Source organism: Morus notabilis, unplaced genomic scaffold (assembly GCF_000414095.1).
Source record: "Morus notabilis unplaced genomic scaffold, ASM41409v2 Scaffold451, whole genome shotgun sequence".
Lineage (NCBI taxonomy): Eukaryota > Viridiplantae > Streptophyta > Magnoliopsida > Rosales > Moraceae > Morus > Morus notabilis.
Window position 1 is genome coordinate 1,225,927 of NW_010361080.1, and position 277 is coordinate 1,226,203.

Here is a 277-nt window from a genome sequence, read left to right on the forward strand (position 1 = left end):
ATTTTAATGATTGTTTGATTTTGAGTTTGGGGGTGAGACACTTTGTGGTTGATTTTAGTGGATTATGAGCATTACTTGTGAGTTGGTTGTTATGACTTGTCTCCATTGAGTTGTGTTCTTTTGGCCAGGTTTTTACTTGTCTTTCTTTTAGGTTGTTTGAATAAATTGTGAGTTTTGTTGAGATGAAATGACTAGATAATAATGATGAGTATAGTCACTTGATGCTTTCTTAGGTCTTTTGAAATGTATTTCATTGAGATTTCTGTGTGCTTGACTC